Consider the following 24160-nt stretch of genomic DNA (forward strand, 5'->3'; position numbering starts at 1 on the left):
AGTGTGAAAGATATGGTCATTTCTTCGTTGCGAGCATCCTAGGCTTCACTCTAGGGCATTGCTCCACCACATCGAAAAGCTACGGCCTTAGAAGTCAACGCCATAACTATAAAAAACAATATAGATAAAACAGTTTTTCCACTGTATAAAACGAATAATTGCAAACAGTGTGGAGGTAATGGTCATTTCTACTTTCCGAGCAACCTAGGCTTCACTCTAGGGCGTTTCTCAACCACATCGAATAGCTACGGCCTTAGAAGTCAACGTCTGAAGCATACAATATAATATAAAAATAATACAACAGTTTTTCCATCGTATAACAGGAATAATTGCAACCAGTGTGAAAGACATGGCCATTTCTACATTCCGGGCAACCTAGGCTTCACTCTAGGGCGTTGCTCCACCACATCGAATAGCTACGGCCTTAGGAGTCAACGCCAGAGGCATAAAATACAAAATAAATACAACAGTTTTCCATCGTATAACAAGAATAATTGCAACCAGTGTGAAAGTGATGGTCATTTCTAAATTCCGGGCAACCTAGGCTTCACTCTAGGGCCATGCTCCACCTGATCGAATAGTTAGAGCCTAAGAAGTCAACGCCAGGAGCATAAAATACAATATAAATACAACAGTTTTTCCCTTGTATAACAGGAATAATTGCAACCAGTGTGAAAGCTATGGTCATTTCTACGTTCCGGGCAACCTAGGCTTCACTCTAGGGCGTTGCTCCACTACATCGAATAGTTAGGGCCTAAGAAGTCAACGCCAGAAGCATAAAATACAATATAAATACAACAGTTTTTCCCTTGTATAACAGAAATAATTGCAACGAGTGTGAAAGCTATGGTCATTTCTACGTTCCGGGCAACCGAGGTTTCACTCTAGGACGTTGCTCCACCACATCGAATAGTTAGGGCCTTAGAAGTCAACGCCAGAAGCATGAAACACAATATAGATAAAACAGTTTTTCCATTGTATAAAATGAATAATTGCAAACAGTGTGGAGGTAATGGTCATTTCTACTTTCCGAGCAACCTAGGCTTCACTCTAGGGCGTTTCTCAACCACATCGAATAGTTACGGCCTAAGAAGTCAACGTCTGAAGCATACAATATAATATAAAAGTTATACAACAGTTTTTCCATCGTATAACAGGAATAATTACAACCAGTGTGAAAGACATGGTTATTTCTACATTCCGGGCAAACTAGGCTTCACTATAGGGCGTTGCTCCACCACGTCGAATAGCTACGGCCATAGGAGTCAACGCCAGAGGCATGAAATACAAAATAAATACAACAGTCTTCCATCGTATAACAAGAATAATTGCAACCAGTGTGAAAGTGATGGTCATTTCTAAATTCCGGGCAACCTAGGCTTCACTCTAGGGCCATGCTCCACCAGATCGAATAGTTAGGGCCTAAGAAGTCAACGCCAGAAGCATAAAATACAATATAAATACAACAGTTTTTCCCTTGTATAACAGGAATAATTGCAACCAGTGTGAAAGCTATGGTCATTTCTACGTTCCGGGCAACCGAGGTTTCACTCTAGGGCGTTGCTCCACCACATCGAATAGTTAGGGCCTTAGAAGTCAATGTCAGAAGCATAAAATACAATATAAATACAACAGTTTTTCCACTGTATAATATGAATAATTGCAAACAGTGTGGAAGTAATGGTCATTTCTACGTTCCGGGCAATCTAGGCTACACTCTAGGGCGTTGCTCCACCAGATCGAATTGTTAGGGCCTAAGAAGTCAACGCCAGAAGCATAAAATACAATATAAATACAACAGTTTTTCCCTTGTATAACAGAAATAATTGCAGCCAGTGTGAAAGCTATGGTTAGTTCTACCTTCCGGGCAACCTAGGCTTCACTCTAGGGCGTTGCTCCACCACATCGAATAGTGAGGGCCTTAGAAGTCAATGCCAGAAGCATAAAATACAAAATAAATACAACAGTCTTACCATCGTATAAAACGAATAATTGCAACCAGTCTGATAGTTGTGGTCATTTCTACGTTCCGGGCAATCTAGACTTCTCCCTAGGGCGTTGCTCCACCAGGTCGAATAGTTAGGGCCCAACAAGTCAACTCCAGAAGCATAAAATACAATAGAAATACAACAGTTTTACCATAGTATAACAGGAATAATTGCAACCAGTGTGAAAGCTATGGTCATTTCTACATTCCGGGCAACCTAGGCTTCACTCTAGGACGCTGCTCCACCACATCGAATAGTTAGGGTCTTAGAAGTCAATGCCAGAAGCATAAAATGCCATATAAATACAACAGTTGTTCCACTGTATAATACGAATAATTGCAAACAGTGTGGAAGTAATGGTCATTTCTACGTTCAGGGCAACCTAGGCTTCACTCTAGGGCGTTGCTCAACCACATCGAATAGCTACGGCCCTAGAAGACAACGCCATAACTATAAAATACAATATAAATACAACAGTCTAGGCATCGTATAAAACGAATAATTGCAACCAGTCTGATAGTTATGGTCATTTCTACGTTCCGGGCAACCTAGGCTTCACTCTAGGGCGTTTTTCCACCACGTCGAATAGCTACGGCCTTAGAAGTCGACGCCAGAAGCATAAAATACAATATAAATACAACAGTTTTTCCCTTGTATAACAGAAATAATTGCAACCAGTGCGAAAGCTATGGTCATTTCTACGTTCCGGGCAACCTAGGCTTCACTCTAGGGCGTTTCTCAACCACATCGAATAGCTACGGCCTTAGAAGTCAACGTCTGAAGCATACAATATAATATAAAAATAATACAACAGTTTTTCCATCGTATAACAGGAATAATTGCAACCAGTGTGAAAGACATGGCCATTTCTACATTCCGGGCAACCTAGGCTTCACTCTAGGGCGTTGCTCCACCACATCGAAAAGCTACGGCCTTAGGAGTCAACGCCATAACTATAAAAAAGAATATAAATACAACAGTTTTTCCATGGTATAACAGGAATAATTGCAACCAGTGTGAAAGTGATGGTCATTTCTACGTTCCGGGAAACCTAGGCTTCAGTCTAGGGCGTGGTTCCGCCAGATCGAATAGTTAGGGCCTAAGAAACCTACGCCAGAAGCATAAAATACAATATAAATACCACAGTTTTTCCGTCGTATAACAGGAATAATTGCAACCAGAGAGAAGGTGATGGTCATTTCTAAGTTCCGTGCAACCTAGGCTTCACTCTAGAGCGTTGCTCCACCAGATTGAATAGCTAGGACCTTAGAAGTCAACGCCAGAAGCACAAAATAAAATAAAAATACAAGAGTTATTCCATCGTATAACAGGAATAATTGCAACCAGTGTGAAAGTAATGGGCATTTCTACGTTCCGTGCAACCTAGGCTTCACTCTAGGGCGTTGGTCCACCAGGCCGAATAGTTAGGACCTTAGAAAACAACTCCAGACGCATAAAATACAATATAAATACAACAGTTTTTCCACGGTATAAAACGAATAATTGCAACCAGTATGAAAGTTATGCTCATTTCTACGTTCCGGGCAACCTAGGCTTCACTCTAGGGCGTTGCTCCACCACATCGAATAGCTGCGGCCTTAGAAGTCAACGCCAGAAGCATAAAATACAATATAAATACAACAGTTTTTCCATCGTATAACAAGAATAATTGCAACCATTGTGAAAGTGATGGTCATTTCTACATTCCGGGCAACCTAGGCTTCTCTCTAGCGCGTTGCTCCACCAGATCGTATAGTTAGGGCCTAAGAAGTCAGCGCCAGAAGCATAAAATACAATATAAATACAACAGTTTTTCCCTTGTATAACAGGAATAATTGCAACCAGTGTGAAAGCTATGGTCATTTATACGTTCCGGGAAACGTAGGCTTCACTCTAGGGCGTTGCTCCACCACATCGAATAGTTAGGGCATTAGAAGTCAATGCCAGAAGCATAAAATGCCACATAAATACAACAGTTTTTCCACTGTATAATATGAATAATTGCAAACAGTGTGGAAGTAATGGTCATTTCTACGTTCCGGGCAACCTAGGCTTCACTCTAGGGCGTTGCTCCACCACATCGAATAGCTACGGCCTTAGGAGTCAACGCCAGAGGCATAAAATACAAAATAAATACAACAGTTTTTCCATCGTATAACAAGAATAATTGCAACCAGTGTGAGAGTGATGGTCATTTCTACATTCCGGGAAACCTAGGGTTCACTCTAGGGCATTGCTCCACCAGATCGAATAGTTATGACCTAAGAAGTCAACGCCAGAAGAATAAAATACAATATAAATACAACTGCTTTGCCATTGTATAAAACGAATAATTGCAACCAGTATGAAAGTTATGGTTATCTCTACGTTCAGGGCAACCTAGGCTTCACCCTACGGCGTTGGTCCTCTAGATCGAATAGCTAGGGCCTAAGAAGTCAACGCCAGAAGCATAAAATACGATATATGTACAACAGCCTTTCCATCGTATAAAACGAATAATTGCAACCAGTCTGATAGTTATGGTCATTTCTACGTTCCGGGCAATCTAGGCTTCTCTCTAGGGCGTTGCTCCACCAGATCGAATAGTTAGGGCCTAACAAGTCAACTCCAGAAGCATAAAATACAATAGAAATACAACAGTTTTACCATCGTCTAACAGGAATAATTGCAACCAGTGTGAAAGTTATGGTCATTTCTACGATACGGGCAACCTAGGCTGCACACTAGGGCGTCGATCCACCAGATCGAATAGTTAGGGCCTAAGAAGTCTACGCCAGAAGCATAAAATACAATACAAATACAACATCTTTTCCATCGTATAACAGGAATAATTGCAACCAGTGTGAAAGGTATGGTCATTTCTACTTTCCGGGCAATCTAGGCTTCACTCTAGGGCGTTTCTCCACCACATCGAATAGCTGCGGCCTTAGAAGTCAACGCCAGAAGCATGAAACACAATATAGATAAAACAGTTTTTCCATTGTATAAAATGAATAATTGCAAACAGTGTGGAGGTAATGGTCATTTCTACTTTCCGAGCAACCTAGGCTTCACTCTAGGGCGTTTCTCAACCACATCGAATAGTTACGGCCTAAGAAGTCAACGTCTGAAGCATACAATATAATATAAAAGTTATACAACAGTTTTTCCATCGTATAACAGGAATAATTGCAACCAGTGTGAAAGACATGGTTATTTCTACATTCCGGGCAAACTAGGCTTCACTATAGGGCGTTGCTCCACCACGTCGAATAGTTAGGGCCTAAGAAGTCAACGCCAGAAGCATAAAATACAATATAAATACAACAGTTTTTCCCTTGTATAACAGGAATAATTGCAACCAGTGTGAAAGCTATGGTCATTTCTACGTTCCGGGCAACCTAGGCTTCACTCTAGGGCGTTGCTCCACTACATCGAATAGTTAGGGCCTAAGAAGTCAACGCCAGAAGCATAAAATACAATATAAATACAACAGTTTTTCCCTTGTATAACAGAAATAATTGCAACCAGTGTTAAAGCTATGGTCATTTCTACGTTCCGGGCAACCGAGGTTTCACTCTAGGGCGTTGCTCCACCACATCGAATAGTTAGGGCCTTAGAAGTCAATGTCAGAAGCATAAAATACAATATAAATACAACAGTTTTTCCATCGTATAAAACGAATAATTGCATCCAGTGTGCAAGTAATGGTCATTTCTACGATCCGGGCGACCTAGTCATCACTCTAGGGCGTTGTCCCACCAGAGCGAATAGTTAGGGCCTAAGAAATCAACGCCTGAAGCATAAAATACAATATAAATACAACAGTTTTTCCATTGTATAAAACGAATAATTGCAACCAGTATGAAAGTTATGGTTATCTCTACGTTCAGGGCAATCTAGGCTTCACCCTAGGCGTTGCACCTCTAGATCGAATAGTTAGGGCCTAAGAAGTCAACGCCAGAAGCATAAAATACGATATATGTACAACAGCCTTTCCATCGTATAAAACGAATAATTGCAACCAGTGTGAAAGTTATGGTCATTTCTACGATACGGGCAACCTAGGCTGCACACTAGGGCGTCGATCCACCAGATCGAATAGTTTGGGCCTAAGAAGTCTACGCCAGAAGCATAAAATACAATACAAATACAACATCTTTTCCATCGTATAACAGGAATAATTGCAACCAGTGTGAAAGGTATGGTCATTTCTACTTTCCGGGCAATCTAGGCTTCACTCTAGGGCGTTTCTCCACCACATCGAATAGCTGCGGCCTTAGAAGTCAACGCCAGAAGCATGAAACACAATATAGATAAAACAGTTTTTCCATTGTATAAAATGAATAATTGCAAACAGTGTGGAGGTAATGGTCATTTCTACTTTCCGAGCAACCTAGGCTTCACTCTAGGGCGTTTCTCAACCACATCGAATAGTTACGGCCTAAGAAGTCAACGTCTGAAGCATACAATATAATATAAAAGTTATACAACAGTTTTTCCATCGTATAACAGGAATAATTGCAACCAGTGTGAAAGACATGGTTATTTCTACATTCCGGGCAAACTAGGCTTCACTATAGGGCGTTGCTCCACCACGTCGAATAGTTAGGGCCTAAGAAGTCAACGCCAGAAGCATAAAATACAATATAAATACAACAGTTTTTCCCTTGTATAACAGGAATAATTGCAACCAGTGTGAAAGCTATGGTCATTTCTACGTTCCGGGCAACCTAGGCTTCACTCTAGGGCGTTGCTCCACTACATCGAATAGTTAGGGCCTAAGAAGTCAACGCCAGAAGCATAAAATACAATATAAATACAACAGTTTTTCCCTTGTATAACAGAAATAATTGCAACCAGTGTTAAAGCTATGGTCATTTCTACGTTCCGGGCAACCGAGGTTTCACTCTAGGGCGTTGCTCCACCACATCGAATAGTTAGGGCCTTAGAAGTCAATGTCAGAAGCATAAAATACAATATAAATACAACAGTTTTTCCATCGTATAAAACGAATAATTGCATCCAGTGTGCAAGTAATGGTCATTTCTACGATCCGGGCGACCTAGTCATCACTCTAGGGCGTTGTCCCACCAGAGCGAATAGTTAGGGCCTAAGAAATCAACGCCTGAAGCATAAAATACAATATAAATACAACAGTTTTTCCATTGTATAAAACGAATAATTGCAACCAGTATGAAAGTTATGGTTATCTCTACGTTCAGGGCAATCTAGGCTTCACCCTAGGCGTTGCACCTCTAAATCGAATAGTTAGGGCCTAAGAAGTCAACGCCAGAAGCATAAAATACGATATATGTACAACAGCCTTTCCATCGTATAAAACGAATAATTGCAACCAGTGTGAAAGTTATGGTCATTTCTACGATACGGGCAACCTAGGCTGCACACTAGGGCGTCGATCCACCAGATCGAATAGTTTGGGCCTAAGAAGTCTACGCCAGAAGCATAAAATACAATACAAATACAACATCTTTTCCATCGTATAACAGGAATAATTGCAACCAGTGTGAAAGGTATGGTCATTTCTACTTTCCGGGCAATCTAGGCTTCACTCTAGGGCGTTTCTCCACCACATCGAATAGCTGCGGCCTTAGAAGTCAACGCCAGAAGCATGAAACACAATATAGATAAAACAGTTTTTCCATTGTATAAAATGAATAATTGCAAACAGTGTGGAGGTAATGGTCATTTCTACTTTCCGAGCAACCTAGGCTTCACTCTAGGGCGTTTCTCAACCACATCGAATAGTTACGGCCTAAGAAGTCAACGTCTGAAGCATACAATATAATATAAAAGTTATACAACAGTTTTTCCATCGTATAACAGGAATAATTGCAACCAGTGTGAAAGACATGGTTATTTCTACATTCCGGGCAAACTAGGCTTCACTATAGGGCGTTGCTCCACCACGTCGAATAGTTAGGGCCTAAGAAGTCAACGCCAGAAGCATAAAATACAATATAAATACAACAGTTTTTCCCTTGTATAACAGGAATAATTGCAACCAGTGTGAAAGCTATGGTCATTTCTACGTTCCGGGCAACCTAGGCTTCACTCTAGGGCGTTGCTCCACTACATCGAATAGTTAGGGCCTAAGAAGTCAACGCCAGAAGCATAAAATACAATATAAATACAACAGTTTTTCCCTTGTATAACAGAAATAATTGCAACCAGTGTTAAAGCTATGGTCATTTCTACGTTCCGGGCAACCGAGGTTTCACTCTAGGGCGTTGCTCCACCACATCGAATAGTTAGGGCCTTAGAAGTCAATGTCAGAAGCATAAAATACAATATAAATACAACAGTTTTTCCATCGTATAAAACGAATAATTGCATCCAGTGTGCAAGTAATGGTCATTTCTACGATCCGGGCGACCTAGTCATCACTCTAGGGCGTTGTCCCACCAGAGCGAATAGTTAGGGCCTAAGAAATCAACGCCTGAAGCATAAAATACAATATAAATACAACAGTTTTTCCATTGTATAAAACGAATAATTGCAACCAGTATGAAAGTTATGGTTATCTCTACGTTCAGGGCAATCTAGGCTTCACCCTAGGCGTTGCACCTCTAGATCGAATAGTTAGGGCCTAAGAAGTCAACGCCAGAAGCATAAAATACGATATATGTACAACAGCCTTTCCATCGTATAAAACGAATAATTGCAACCAGTCTGATAGTTATGGTCATTTCTACGTTCCGGGCAATCTAGGCTGCACACTAGGGCGTCGATCCACCACATCGAATAGTTAGGGCCTAAGAAGTCTACGCCAGAAGCATAAAATACAATACAAATACAACAGCTTTTCCGTCGTATAACAGGAATAATTGCAACCAGTGTGAAGGGTATGGTCATTTCTACTTTCCGGGCAATCTAGGCTTCACTCTAGGGCGTTTCTCCACCACATCGAATAACTGCGGCCTTAGAAGTCAACGCCAGAAGCATAAAACACAATATAGATAAAACAGTTTTTCCACTGTATAAAACGAATAATTGCAAACAGTGTGGAGGTAATGGTCATTTCTACTTTGCGAGCAACCTAGGCTTCACTCTAGGGCGTTTCTCAACCACATCGAATAGCTACGGCCTTAGAAGTCAACGTCTGAAGCATACAATATAATATAAAAATAATACAACAGTTTTTCCATCGTATAACAGGAATAATTGCAACCAGTGTGAAAGACATGGCCATTTCTACATTCCGGGCAACCTAGGCTTCACTCTAGGGCGTTGCTCCACCACATCGAATAGCTACGGCCTTAGGAGTCAACGCCATAACTATAAAAAAGAATATAAATACAACAGTTTTTCCATGGTATAACAGGAATAATTGCAACCAGTGTGAAAGTGATGGTCATTTCTACGTTCCGGGAAACCTAGGCTTCAGTCTAGGGCGTGGTTCCGCTAGATCGAATAGTTAGGGCCTAAGAAACCTACGCCAGAAGCATAAAATACAATATAAATACCACAGTTTTTCCGTCGTATAACAGGAATAATTGCAACCAGAGAGAAGGTGATGGTCATTTCTAAGTTCCGTGCAACCTAGGCTTCACTCTAGAGCGTTGCTCCACCAGATTGAATAGCTAGGACCTTAGAAGTCAACGCCAGAAGCACAAAATAAAATAAAAATACAAGAGTTATTCCATCGTATAACAGGAATAATTGCAACCAGTGTGAAAGTAATGGGAATTTCTACGTTCCGTGCAACCTAGGCTTCACTCTAGGGCGTTGGTCCACCAGGCCGAATAGTTAGGACCTTAGAAAACAACTCCAGACGCATAAAATACAATATAAATACAACAGTTTTTCCACGGTATAAAACGAATAATTGCAACCAGTATGAAAGTTATGCTCATTTCTACGTTCCGGGCAACCTAGGCTTCACTCTAGGGCGTTGCTCCACCACATCGAATAGCTACGGCCTTAGGAGTCAACGCCAGAGGCATAAAATACAAAATAAATACAACAGTTTTTCCATCGTATAACAAGAATAATTGCAACCATTGTGAAAGTGATGGTCATTTCTACATTCCGGGCAACCTAGGCTTCTCTCTAGGGCGTTGCTCCACCAGATCGTATAGTTAGGGCCTAAGAAGTCAGCGCCAGAAGCATAAAATACAATATAAATACAACAGTTTTTCCCTTGTATAACAGGAATAATTGCAACCAGTGTGAAAGCTATGGTCATTTATACGTTCCGGGAAACGTAGGCTTCACTCTAGGGCGTTGCTCCACCACATCGAATAGTTAGGGCATTAGAAGTCAATGCCAGAAGCATAAAATACAATATAAATACAACAGTTTTTCCCTTGTATAACAGGAATAATTGCAACCAGTGTGAAAGCTATGGTCATTTATACGTTCCGGGAAACGTAGGCTTCACTCTAGGGCGTTGCTCCACCACATCGAATAGTTAGGGCATTAGAAGTCAATGCCAGAAGCATAAAATGCCATATAAACACAACAGTTTTTCCACTGTATAATATGAATAATTGCAAACAGTGTGGAAGTAATGGTCATTTCTACGTTCCGGGCAACCTAGGCTTCACTCTAGGGCGTTGCTCCACCACATCGAATAGCTACGGCCTTAGGAGTCAACGCCAGAGGCATAAAATACAATATAAATACAACAGTTTTTCCATCGTATAAAACGAATAATTGCATCCAGTGTGCAAGTAATGGTCATTCCTACGATCCTGGCGACCTAGGCATCACTCTAGGGCGTTGTCCCACCAGAGCGAATAGTTAGGGCCTAAGAAATCAACGCCTGAAGCATAAAATACAATATAAATACAACAGTTTTGCCATTGTATAAAACGAATAATTGCAACCAGTATGAAAGTTATGGTTATCTCTACGTTCAGGGCAACCTAGGCTTCACCCTACGGCGTTGGTCCTCTAGATCGAATAGCTAGGGCCTAAGAAGTCAACGCCAGAAGCATAAAATACGATATATGTACAACAGCCTTTCCATCGTATAAAACGAATAATTGCAACCAGTCTGATAGTTATGGTCATTTCTACGTTCCGGGCAATCTAGGCTTCTCTCTAGGGCGTTGCTCCACCAGATCGAATAGTTAGGGCCTAACAAGTCAACTCCAGAAGCATAAAATACAATAGAAATACAACAGTTTTACCATCGTCTAACAGGAATAATTGCAACCAGTGTGAAAGTTATGGTCATTTCTACGATACGGGCAACCTAGGCTGCACACTAGGGCGTCGATCCACCAGATCGAATAGTTAGGGCCTAAGAAGTCTACGCCAGAAGCATAAAATACAATACAAATACAACAGCTTTTCCATCGTATAACAGGAATAATTGCAACCAGTGTGAAAGGTATGGTCATTTCTACTTTCCGGGCAATCTAGGCTTCACTCTAGGGCGTTTCTCCACCACATCGAATAGCTGCGGCCTTAGAAGTCAACGCCAGAAGCATAAAACACAATATAGATAAAACAGTTTTTCCATTGTATAAAATGAATAATTGCAAACAGTGTGGAGGTAATGGTCATTTCTACTTTCCGAGCAACCTAGGCTTCACTCTAGGGCGTTTCTCAACCACATCGAATAGCTACGGCCTTAGAAGTCAACGTCTGAAGCATACAATATAATATAAAAGTTATACAACAGTTTTTCCATCGTATAACAGGAATAATTGCAACCAGTGTGAAAGACATGGTTATTTCTACATTCCGGGCAAACTAGGCTTCACTATAGGGCGTTGCTCCACCACATCGAATAGCTACGGCCATAGGAGTCAACGCCAGAGGCATGAAATACAAAATAAATACAACAGTCTTCCATCGTATAACAAGAATAATTGCAACCAGTGTGAAAGTGATGGTCATTTCTAAATTCCGGGCAACCTAGGCTTCACTCTAGGGCCATGCTCCACCAGATCGAATAGTTAGGGCCTAAGAAGTCAACGCCAGAAGCATAAAATACAATATAAATACAACAGTTTTTCCCTTGTATAACAGGAATAATTGCAACCAGTGTGAAAGCTATGGTCATTTCTACGTTCCGGGCAACCTAGGCTTCACTCTAGGGCGTTGCTCCACTACATCGAATAGTTAGGGCCTAAGAAGTCAACGCCAGAAGCATAAAATACAATATAAATACAACAGTTTTTCCCTTGTATAACAGAAATAATTGCAACCAGTGTTAAAGCTATGGTCATTTCTACGTTCCGGGCAACCGAGGTTTCACTCTAGGGCGTTGCTCCACCACATCGAATAGTTAGGGCCTTAGAAGTCAATTTCAGAAGCATAAAATACAATATAAATACAACAGTTTTTCCACTGTATAATATGAATAATTGCAAACAGTGTGGAAGTAATGGTCATTTCTACGTTCCGGGCAATCTAGGCTACACTCTAGGGCGTTGCTCCACCAGATCGAATTGTTAGGGCCTAAGAAGTCAACGCCAGAAGCATAAAATACAATATAAATAAAACAGCTTTTCCCTTGTATAACAGAAATAATTGCAACCAGTGTGAAAGCTACGGCTAGTTCTACGTTCCGGGCAACCTAGGCTTCACTCTAGGGCGTTGCTCCACCACATCGAATAGTTAGGGCCTTAGAAGTCAATGCCAGAAGCATAAAATACAATATAAATACAACAGTTTTACCATCGTATAAAACGAATAATTGCAACCAGTCTGATAGTTATGGTCATTTCTACGTTCCGGGCAACCTAGGCTTCACTCTAGGGCGTTTTTCCACCACATCGAATAGCTACGGCCTTAGAAGTCGACGCCAGAAGCATAAAATACAATATAAATACAACAGTTTTTCCCTTGTATAACAGAAATAATTGCAACCAGTGCGAAAGCTATGGTCATTTCTACGTTCCGGGCAACCTAGGCTTCACTCTAGGGCGTTGCTCCACCACATCGAATAGTTAGGGCCTTAGAAGTCAATGCCAGAAGCATAAAATACAATATAAATACAACAGTTTTTCCACTGTATAATATGAATAATTGCAAACAGTGTGGAAGTAATGGTCATTTCTACGTTCCGGGCAACCTAGTCTTCACTCTAGGGCGTTGGTCCACCAGATCCAATAGTTAGGGCCTAAGAAGTCAACGCCAGGGGCACCAAATACAAAATAAATACAACAGTTTTTCCATCGTATAAAACGAATAATTGCATCCAGTGTGCAAGTAATGGTCATTTCTACGATCCGGACGACCTAGTCATCACTCTAGGGCGTTGTCCCACCAGAGCGAATAGTTAGGGCCTAAGAAGTCAACGCCTGAAGCATAAAATACAATATAAATACAACAGTTTTTCCATTGTATAAAACGAATAATTGCAACCAGTATGAAAGTTATGGTTATTTCTACGTTCAGGGCAATCTAGGCTTCACCCTAGGCGTTGCACCTCTAGATCGAATAGTTAGGGCCTAAGAAGTCAACGCCAGAAGCATAAAATACGATATATGTACAACAGCCTTTCCATCGTATAAAACGAATAATTGCAACCAGTCTGATAGTTATGGTCATTTCTACGTTCCGGGCAATCTAGGCTTCTCTCTAGGGCGTTGCTCCACCAGATCGAATAGTTAGGGCCTAACAAGTCAACTCCAGAAGCATAAAATACAATAGAAATACAACAGTTTTACCATCGTATAACAGGAATACTTGCAACCAGTGTGAAAGACATGGTTATTTCTACATTCCGGGCAAACTAGGCTTCACTATAGGGCGTTGCTCCACCACATCGAATAGCTACGGCCATAGGAGTCAACGCCAGAGGCATGAAATACAAAATAAATACAACAGTCTTCCATCGTATAACAAGAATAATTGCAACCAGTGTGAAAGTGATGGTCATTTCTAAATTCCGGGCAACCTAGGCTTCACTCTAGGGCCATGCTCCACCAGATCGAATAGTTAGGGCCTAAGAAGTCAACGCCAGAAGCATAAAATACAATATAAATACAACAGTTTTTCCCTTGTATAACAGGAATAATTGCAGCCAGTGTGAAAGCTATGGTCATTTCTACGTTCCGGGCAACCTAGGCTTCACTCTAGGGCGTTGCTCCACTACATCGAATAGTTAGGGCCTAAGAAGTCAACGCCAGAAGCATAAAATACAATATAAATACAACAGTTTTTCCCTTGTATAACAGAAATAATTGCAACCAGTGTGAAAGCTATGGTCATTTCTACGTTCCGTGCAACCTAGGCGTCACTCTAGGGCGTTGCTCCACCGCATCGAATAGTTAGGGCCTTACAAGTCAATGCCAGAAGCATAAAATACAATATAAATACAACTGTTTTTCCACGGTATAATATGAATAATTGCAAACAGTGTGGAAGTAATGGTCATTTCTACGTTCCGGGCAACCTAGGCTTCACTCTAGGGCGTTGGTCCACCAGATCCAATAGTTAGGGCCTAAGAAGTCAACGCCAGGGGTACCAAATACAAAATAAAAACAACAGTTTTTCCATCGTATAAAACGAATTATTGCATCCAGTGTGCAAGTAATGGTCATTCCTACGATCCGGGCGACCTAGGCATCACTCTAGGGCGTTGTCCCACCAGAGCGAATAGTTAGTGCCTAAGAAGTCAACGCCTGAAGCATAAAATACAATATAAATACAACAGTTTTTCCATTGTATAAAACGAATAATTGCAACCAGTATGAAAGTTATGGTTATCTCTACGTTCAGGGCAACCTAGGCTTCACCCTACGGCGTTGGTCCTCTAGATCGAATAGCTAGGGCCTAAGAAGTCAACGCCAGAAGCATAAAATACGATATATGTACAACAGCCTTTCCATCGTATAAAACGAATAATTGCAACCAGTCTGACAGTTATGGTCATTTCTACGTTCCGGGCAATCTAGGCTTCTCTCTAGGGCGTTGCTCCACCAGATCGAATAGTTAGGGCCTAACAAGTCAACTCCAGAAGCATAAAATACAATAGAAATACAACAGTTTTACCATCGTCTAACAGGAATAATTGCAACCATTGTGAAAGTTATGGTCATTTCTACGATACGGGCAACCTAGGCTGCACACTAGGGCGTCGATCCACCAGATCGAATAGTTAGGGCCCAAGAAGTCTACGCCAGAAGCATAAAATACAATACAAATACAACAGCTTTTCCATCGTATAACAGGAATAATTGCAACCAGTGTGAAAGGTATGGTCATTTCTACTTTCCGGGAAATCTAGGCTTCACTCTAGGGCGTTTCTCCACCACATCGAATAGCTGCGGCCTTAGAAGTCAACGGCAGAAGCATAAAACACAATATAGATAAAACAGTTTTTCCATTGTATAAAATGAATAATTGCAAACAGTGTGGAGGTAATGGTCATTTCTACTTTCCGAGCAACCTAGGCTTCACTCTAGGGCGTTTCTCAACCACATCGAATAGCTACGGCCTTAGAAGTCAACGTCTGAAGCATACAATATAATATAAAAGTTATACAACAGTTTTCCATCGTATAACAGGAATAATTGCAACCAGTGTGAAAGACATGGTTATTTCTACATTCCGGGCAAACTAGGCTTCACTATAGGGCGTTGCTCCACCACATCGAATAGCTACGGCCATAGGAATCAACGCCAGAGGCATAAAATACAAAATAAGTACAACAGTCTTCCATCGTATAACAAGAATAATTGCAACCAGTGTGAAAGTGATGGACATTTCTAAATTCCGGGCAACCTAGGCTTCACTCTAGGGCCATGATCCACCAGATCGAATAGTTAGGGCCTAAGAAGTCAACGCCAGAAGCATAAAATACAATATAAATACAACAGTTTTTCCCTTGTATAACAGGAATAATTGCAACCAGTGTGAAAGCTATGGTCATTCCTACGTTCCGGGCAACCTAGGCTTCACTCTAGGGCGTTGCTCCACTACATCGAATAGTTAGGGCCTAAGAAGTCAACGCCAGAAGCATAAAATACAATATAAATACAACAGTTTTTCCCTTGTATAACAGAAATAATTGCAACCAGTGTTAAAGCTATGGTCATTTCTACGTTCCGGGCAACCGAGGTTTCACTCTAGGGCGTTGCTCCACCACACCGAATAGTTAGGGCCTTAGAAGTCAATGTCAGAAGCATAAAATACAATATAAATACAACAGTTTTTCCACTGTATAATAAGAATAATTGCAAACAGTGTGGAAGTAATGGTCATTTCTACGTTCCGGGCAATCTAGGCTTCACTCTAGGGCGTTGCTCCACCACATCGAATAGTTAGGGCCTTAGAAGTCAATGCCAGAAGCATAAAATACAATATAAATACAACAGTTTTTCCACTGTATAATATGAATAATTGCAAACAGTGTGGAAGTAATGGTCATTTCTACGTTCCGGGCAACCTAGTATTCACTCTAGGGCGTTGGTCCACCAGATCCAATAGTTAGGGCCTAAGAAGTCAACGCCAGGGGCACCAAATACAAAATAAATACAACAGTTTTTCCATCGTATAAAACGAATAATTGCATCCAGTGTGCAAGTAATGGTCATTTCTACGATCCGGGCGACCTAGTCATCACTCTAGGGCGTTGTCCCACCAGAGCGAATAGTTAGGGCCTAAGAAGTCAACGCCTGAAGCATAAAATACAATATAAATACAACAGTTTTACCATCGTATAACAGGAATACTTGCAACCAGTGTGAAAGATATGGTCATTTCTACGATACGGGCAACCTAGGCTGCACACTAGGGCGTCGATCCACCACATCGAATAGTTAGGGCCTAAGAAGTCAACGCCAGAAGCATAAAATACAATATAAATACAACAGTTTTTCCCTTGTATAACAGGAATAATTGCAACCAGTGTGAAAGCTATGGTCATTTCTACGTTCCGGGCAACCTAGGCTTCACTCTAGGGCGTTGCTCCACTACATCGAATAGTTAGGGCCTAAGAAGTCAACGCCAGAAGCATAAAATACAATATAAATACAACAGTTTTTCCCTTGTATAACAGAAATAATTGCAACCAGTGTTAAAGCTATGGTCATTTCTACGTTCCGGGCAACCGAGGTTTCACTCTAGGGCGTTGCTCCACCACATCGAATAGTTAGGGCCTTAGAAGTCAATGTCAGAAGCATAAAATACAATATAAATACAACAGTTTTTCCACTGTATAATAAGAATAATTGCAAACAGTGTGGAAGTAATGGTCATTTCTACGTTCCGGGCAATCTAGGCTTCACTCTAGGGCGTTGCTCCACCACATCGAATAGTTAGGGCCTTAGAAGTCAATGCCAGAAGCATAAAATACAATATAAATACAACAGTTTTTCCACTGTGTAATATGAATAATTGCAAACTGTGTGGAAGTAATGGTCATTTCTACGTTCCGGGCAAGCTAGGCATCACTCTAGGGCGTTGCTCCACCAGATCGAATTGTTAGGGCCTAAGAAGTCAACGCCAGAAGCATAAAATACAATATAAATACAACAGTTTTACCATCGTATAAAACGAATAGTTGCAACCAGTCTGATAGTTATGGTCATTTCTACGTTCCGGGCAATCTAGGCTTCTCTCTAGGGCGTTGCTCCACCAGATCGAATAGTTAGGGCCTAACAAGTCAACTCCAGAAGCATAAAATACAATAGAAATACAACAGTTTTATCATCGTCTAACAGGAATAATTGCAACCAGTGTGAAAGATATGGTCATTTCTACGATACGGGCAACCTAGGCTGCACACTAGGGCGTCGATCCACCAGATCGAATAGTTATGGCCTAAGAAGTCTACGCCAGAAGCATAAAATACATTACAAATACAACAGCTTTTCCATCGTATAACAGGAATAATTCCAACCAGTGTGAAAGGTATGGTCATTTCTACTTTCCGGGCAATCTAGGCTTCACTCTAGGGCGTTTCTCCACCACATCGAATAGGTGCGGCCTTAGAAGTCAACGCCAGAAGCATAAAACACAATATAGATAAAACAGTTTTTCCATTGTATAAAATGAATAATTGCAAACAGTGTGGAGGTAATGGTCATTTCTACTTTCCGAGCAACCTAGGCTTCACTCTAGGGCATTTCTCAACCACAACGAATAGCTACGGCCTTAGAAGTCAACGTCTGAAGCATACAATATAATATAAATGTTATACAACAGTTTTTCCATCGTATAACAGGAATAATTGCAACCAGTGTGAAAGACATGGTTATTTCTACATTCCGGGCAACCTAGGCTTCACTCTATGGCGTTGCTCCACCACATCGAATAGCTACGGCCTTAGGAGTCAACGCCAGAGGAATAAAATACGAAATAAATACAACAGTTTTCCATCGTATAACAAGAATAATCGCAACCAGTGTGAAAGTGATGGTCATTTCTAAATTCCGGGCAACCTAGGCTTCACTCTAGGGCCATGCTCCACCAGATCGAATAGTTAGGGCCTAAGAAGTCAACGCCAGGAGCATAAAATACAATATAAATACAACAGTTTTTCCCTTGTATAACAGGAATAATTGCAACCAGTGTGAAAGCTATGGTCATTTCTACGTTCCGGGCAACCTAGGCTTCACTCTAGGGCGTTGCTCCACTACATCGAATAGTTAGGGCCTAAGAAGTCAACGCCAGAAGCATAAAATACAATATAAATACAACAGTTTTTCCCTTGTATAACAGGAATAATTGCAAACAGTGTGAAATATATGGTCATTTCTACGATACGGGCAACCTAGGCTTCACTCTAGGGCGTCGTTCCACCAGATCGAATAGTTAGGGCCTAAGAAGTCTACGCCAGAAGCATAAAATACAATACAAATACAACAGCTTTTCCATCGTATTACAGGAATAATTGCAACCAGTGTGAAAGGTATGGTCATTTCTACGTTCCGGGCAACCTAGGCTTCACTCTAGGGCGTTGCTCCACCACATCGAATAGCTGCGGCCTTAGGAGTCAATGTCAGAAGCATAAAATACAATATAAATACAACAGTTTTTCCACTGTATAATATGAATAATTGCAAACAGTGTGGAAGTAATGGTCATTTCTACGTTCCGGGCAACCTAGGCTTCACTCTAGGGCGTTTCTCCACCACACCGAATAGCTACGCCCTTAGAAGTCAACGCCTGAAGCATAAAATATAATATAAGTACAACAGTTTTTCCATCGTATAACAGGAATAATTGCAACCAGTGTGAAAGACATGGTCATTTCTACGTTCCGGGCAACCTAGGCTTCATCCTAGGGCGTTGCTCCACCACATCGAATAGCTGCTGCCTTAGGAGTCAACGCCAGAGGCATAAAATACAAAATAAATACAACAGTTTTTCCATCGTATAACAAGAATAATTGCAACCAGAGTGAAGGTGATGGTCATTTCTACGTCCCGGGCAGCCTAGGCTTCCCTCTAGGGCGTAGCTCCACCAGATTGAATAGCTAGGGACTTAGAAGTCAACGCTAGAAGCATAAAATAAAATAAAAATACAACAGTTTTTCCATCGTATAAAACGAATAATTGCAACCAGTATGAAAGTTATGGACATTTCTACGTTGCGGGCAATCTAGGCTTCACTCTAGGGCGTTGCACAACCACATCGAATAGTTAGGGCATTAGAAGTCAATGCCAGAAGCATAAAATGCCATATAAATACAACAGTTTTTACACTGTATAATATGAATAATTGCAAACAGTGTGGAAGTAATGGTCATTTCTACGTTCCGGGCAACCTAGGCCTCACCCTAGGGCGTTGCTCCAGCAGATAGAATAGTTAGGGCCTAAGAAGTCAACGCCAGAAGCATAAAATACAATAGAAATACAACAGTTTTTCGATCGTATAACAGGAATAATTGCAACCAGTATGAAAGTTATGGACATTTCTACGTTCCGGGCAATCTAGGCTTCACTCTAGGGCGTTGCACAACCACATCGAATAGTTAGGGCATTAGAAGTCAATGCCAGAAGCATAAAATGCCATATAAATACAACAGTTTTTCCACTGTATAATATGAATAATTGCAAACAGTGTGGAAGTAATGGTCATTTCTACGTTCCGGGCAACCTAGGCCTCAGCCTAGGGCGTTGCTCCAGCAGATAGAATAGTTAGGGCCTAAGAAGTCAACGCCAGAAGCATAAAATACAATAGAAATACAACAGTTTTTCGATCGTATAACAGGAATAATTGCAACCAGTGTGAAAGCTATGGTCATTTCTACGTTCCGGGCAATCTAGGCTTCACTCGAGGGCGTTGCTCTACCACATCGAATAGCTTCGGCCCTAGAAGACAACGCCATAACTATAAAATACAATATAAATACAACAGTCTTTCCATCGTATAAAACGAATAATTGCAACCAGTCTGATAGTTATGGTCATTTCTACGTTCCGGGAAACCTAGGCTTCACACTAGGGCGTTGCTCCACCAGATCGAAGAGTTAGGGCCTAAGAAGTCAATGCCAGAAGCATAAAATACGATATATGTACAAGCGTTTTTCCATCGTATAAAGTGAGTAATTGCAACCAGTGTGAAAGTAACGGCCATTTTTGCGTTCCGGGCATCCTAGACTTAACACTGAGGCATTGCTCCACCAGATCGAATACTTAGGGCCTTAGAAGTCAACGCCAGAAGCATAAAGTACATTAAAAATCCAACAGTTTGTCCATCGTATAACAGGAATAATTGCCACCAGTGTGAAAGTTATGGTCATTTCTGCACTCCGGGCAACCTAGGCTTCACTCTAGAGCGTTGCTCCACCAGATTGAATAGCTAGGACCTTAGAAGTCAACGCCAGAAGCACAAAATAAAATAAAAATACAAGAGTTATTCCATCGTATAACGGGAATAATTGCAACCAGTGTGAAAGTGATGGCCATATCCACGTTCCGGGCCACCTAGGCTTCACTCTAGGGCGTTGGACCACCAGATCCAATAGTTAGGGCCTAAGAAGTCAACGCCAGAAGCACCAAATACAAAATAAACACAACAGTTTTTCCATCGTATAAAACGAATAATTGCAACCAGTGTGAAAGTTATGGTCATTTCTACGTTCCGCGCAATCTAGGCTTCACTCTAGGGCGTTGCACCACCTGATCGAATAGTTAGGGCCTTAGAAGTCAACGCCAGAATCCTGAAATACAGTATAAATACGACAGGTTTTCCTTCGTATAGCATGAATAATTGCAACCAGTGTGAAAGTAATGGTCATTTCAGCGTTCCGGGCAACCTAGGCTTGACTCTAGGGCGGTGCTCCACCAGATCGAATAGTTAGGGCCTTAGAAGTCAACCCCCGATGCATAAAATAAAATATAAATGCAACAGTTCTTCCATCGTATAACAGGAATAATTGCAACCAGATTGAAAGTGATGGTCATTCCTACGTTCCGGGCGACCTAGGCCTCACTCTGGGGCGTTGGTCCACCTGGTCGAATAGTTAGGGCCTAAGAAGTCAACGCCAGAGGCATAAAATACAAAATAAATACAATAGTTTTTCCATGGTCTAAAACGAATAATTGCAACCAGGGCGAAAGTGGTCGCCAATTCTACGTTCCGGGCTACCTAGGCTTCACTCTAGGGCGTTGCTCCACCAGATCGAATAGTTAGGGCCTTAAAAGTCAACGCACGAAGCATTAAATACAAAATTAATAGTACAGTTTTTCCATTGCAAAAAAACGAATAATTGCAACCAGTGTGAAAGCGATGGCCATTTCCACGTACCGGGCAACCTAGGCACCACTCTAGGGCGTTGCTCCACCAGATCGAATAGCTAGGGACTTAGAATTCAACGCCAGAAGAATTAAGTACAATATAAGTACATCAGTTTTTCCATCGTATGAAATGAATAATAACTTACAGTGTGAAAGTAATGGACATTTCTACGTTCCGGACAACCTCGGTTTCACTCTAGGGCGTAGCTCCACCACATCGAATGGCTACGGCCTTAGAAGTAAACGCCTGAAGCCTAAAATAGAAGAAAAGTACCACAGTTTTTCCATCGTATAACAGGAATAATTGCATCAACTGTGAAGGTAATGGTCATTTCTACGTTCCGGGCAACCCAGGCTTCGCTCCAGGGCGTTGTTCCAACAGATCGAATAGCTAGGGCCTTAGACGTCAGCGCCCGAAGCATAAAATACAACAAAGATGCAACGGATTTTACATCGTATAACAGGAGTAATTGCAACCAGAGTGATGGTGATGGAAATTTCTACGTTCCGGGCAACCTAGGCTTCACTCTAGGTCGTTGCTCCACCAGACCGCATAGTTAGGGATTTAGAAGTCAACGCCAGAAGAATAAAATACAATATAAATACAACAGTTTATCCATCGTATAACAGGAATAATTGCAACCAGTGTGAAAGATATGGTCATTTCTACGTTCCGGGCAACATAGGCTCCTCTCTAGGGCGTTGCTCTACCATATCGAATAGCTACGGCCTTAAAAGTCAACGCCAGAAGCATAAAATACAATATAAATACAACAGCTTTTCCATCGTATAAGACGAGCAATTGCTACCAGTGTGAAAGCGATGGTCATTTCTACGTTCCGGGAAACCTAGGCCTCACTCTAGGGCGTCGTTCCACCAGATCGAAAAGTTAGGGCCTAAGAAGTCAACGCCAGAAGCATAAAATACGATATAAGTACAAAAGTTCTTCCATCATATAAAGCGGATAATTGCAACCAGTGTGAAAGTGATGGACATTTCCACGTTCCGGGCAACCTAGGCTTCACTCTAGGGCGTTGGTCCACCAGATCCAATAGTTAGGGCCTAAGAAGTCAACGCCAGAAGCACCAAATACAGTATAAATACAACAGTTTTTCCATCGTATAACAGGAGTAGTTGCAACCAGTGTGAAAGGTATGGTCATTTCCACGTTCCGGGCAACATAGGCTTCACTCTTGGGCGTTGGTCCACCAGATCCAATAGTTAGGGCCTAAGAAGTCAACGCCAGAAGCACCCAATACAAAATAAATACAACTGTATTTCCATCATATAATACGAATAATAACAACCAGTGTGAAAGTAATGGTCATTTCTACGTTTTGGGGAACCTAGGCTTCACTCTAGGGCGTTGCTCCACCAGATCGAATAGTCAGGGCCTTAGAAGTCAACGCCCGAAGCATAAAATACAAAATTAATAGAACAGCTATTCCATTGTATAAAACGAATAATTGCAACCAGTGTGAAAGTTATGGTCATTTCTACGTTCCGTGCAACCTAGGCTTCACTCCAGGGCGTTGCTCCACCACATCGAATAGTTAGGGCCTCAGATGTCAACGCCAGATGCATAAAATACAGTTTAAATACAACAGTTCTTCCATCGTATAACAGGAATAATTGCAAACAGTGTGAAAGTGATGGTCATTTCTACGTTCCTGGCAACCGACGCTTCAGTCTAGGGCGTTGCTCCACCTGATCCAATAGTTAGGGCCTTAGAAGTCAACGCCCGACGCATAAAATACAATAAAAATCCAACAGTTTTCCATCGTATAACAGGAATAATTCCAAACAGTGTGAAGGTAATGGTCATTTCTACGCTCCCGTCAACTTAGGCTTCACTCTAGGGCGTTGCTCCACCACATCGAATAGTTAGGGCCTTAAAAGTCAACGCCAGAAGCATAAAATACAATATAAATACAACAGTTTTTCCATCGTACAACAGGAATAATTGCAAACAGTGTGAAAGTGATGGTCATTTCTACGTTCCTGGCAACTTACGCTTCAGTCTAGGGCGTTGGACCACCTGATCCAATTGTTAGGGCCTTAGAAGTCAACGCCCGACGCATAAAATACAATAAAAATACAACAGTTTTTCCATCGTACAACAGGAATAATTGCAACCAGAGTGAAGGTGATGGTCATTTCTACGTTCCGTGCAATCTAGGTTTCACTCCAGGGCGTTGCTCCACCACATCGAATAGTTAGGGCCTTAGAAGTCAACGACCGAAGCATAAAATAGAATATAGATACAACAATTTTTCCATCGTATAAAACGAATAATTACAACCAGTATGAAAGCTAACGTCATTTGTACGTTCCGGGCAACCTAGGCTTTGCCCTAGGGCGGTGCTCCACCAGATCCTCTAGTTAGTGCCTAAGAAGTCAACGCCAGAAGCATAAAATACAGTATAAATACAACAGCCTTTCCATCGTATAGCGGGTATAATTGCAACCAGTGTGAAAGGTATGGTCATTTCTACGTTCCGGGCAACCTAGGTTTCGCTC

Source organism: Calliopsis andreniformis, unplaced genomic scaffold (assembly GCF_051401765.1).
Source record: "Calliopsis andreniformis isolate RMS-2024a unplaced genomic scaffold, iyCalAndr_principal scaffold0001, whole genome shotgun sequence".
NCBI classification, from domain to species: domain Eukaryota; kingdom Metazoa; phylum Arthropoda; class Insecta; order Hymenoptera; family Andrenidae; genus Calliopsis; species Calliopsis andreniformis.